We start from the raw sequence: 1,058 nt of genomic DNA on the forward strand, positions 1-1,058 counted from the left end.
ATAATTGTGCTATTGCATTTTTGATTCGTTTTGATTTTTTTCTGCCTCATGACCCGCTTGAACAATCCACTATGCTACCAAATCAATTTCTCCTACACTGAAGCAAATCTAGTTTTTTCTTCATTTGGGTTGCTATTTGATGGCCGCCCTCACATTGCACTAAAGTCGCCATGGATTCTATTCCTCTCTTTGAGGGTATCAGCATCTTCTTGAGAAATAATAGACATATATAAGTAAACATTCAGAAACTCAGAGCTGGTTGCTGTGGGGGCTTAAATCACCATTTGGGTGTACTCTTAGTAATCTGTGTATCCTTTGAACTATTCATAACCATCGTGGCCCATCAGGAGGGTTTTGCAATGACTTGGCATTCTCAGCCATGATAGAGACTAGACTGGGATGAAAGGGGAAAAAAAGAGGAAAGAAAGGAAGAGGGAGAAAAAATGAATGGGAGAGGAGATGCAATTGATAAGAAAGAAGTTCTAATCCCAGTGTGCAATGGCTGCAAACAGCAGCTTTCTTGGTGGTGTACATGGCCTGTTTCTTATATGGGTTGCTCTACGGGTCCTTGGAGACAGGCCTTTCAAATGTATGTTCATGTCTCTGACCTTGCACTACCTCCAATGTAGGCTCCAAACAGGCATTCAAGGTGCCTTTGGAAAGCCCCAGGGCACTGTGGCCAGGGTTCACATTGGCCAAGTTATCATGTCCGTCTGCACCAAGCTGCAGAACAAGGAGCATATGATTGAAGCACTATGCAGGGCCAAGTTCAAGTTCCCTGGCCGCCAGAAGATCCACATCTCCAAGAAGTGGGGCTTTACCAAGTTCAATGTGGATGAATGTGAAGACATGGTGGCTGAGAAGCAGCTCAACCCAGATGGCTGCAGGGTCAAGTACATCCCCAATCATGGCCTTCTGGACGAGTGGCAGGTCTTGCACTGGTGAGGGCTTCCACTGTGCTGCCCCCCTCCCCCCAACTTTTTTTTTTTTTTTTTTTTCCCGAGATGGAGTCTCGCTCTGTTGTCCAGGCTGGAATGCAATGGCGCGGTCTCAGCTCA

General features: G+C 46.0%; 1 pseudogene; it reads left to right on the forward strand.

The window, feature by feature from the left end:
* The first annotated feature begins 459 nt into the window (after positions 1-459).
* LOC119618963 (small nucleolar RNA SNORA70) lies at positions 460-580 on the forward strand (annotated as a pseudogene).
* The last annotated feature ends 478 nt before the right edge of the window (positions 581-1,058 follow it).

The sequence above is a fragment of the Chlorocebus sabaeus genome, chromosome 8 (assembly GCF_047675955.1).
Source record: "Chlorocebus sabaeus isolate Y175 chromosome 8, mChlSab1.0.hap1, whole genome shotgun sequence".
NCBI lineage: Eukaryota > Metazoa > Chordata > Mammalia > Primates > Cercopithecidae > Chlorocebus > Chlorocebus sabaeus.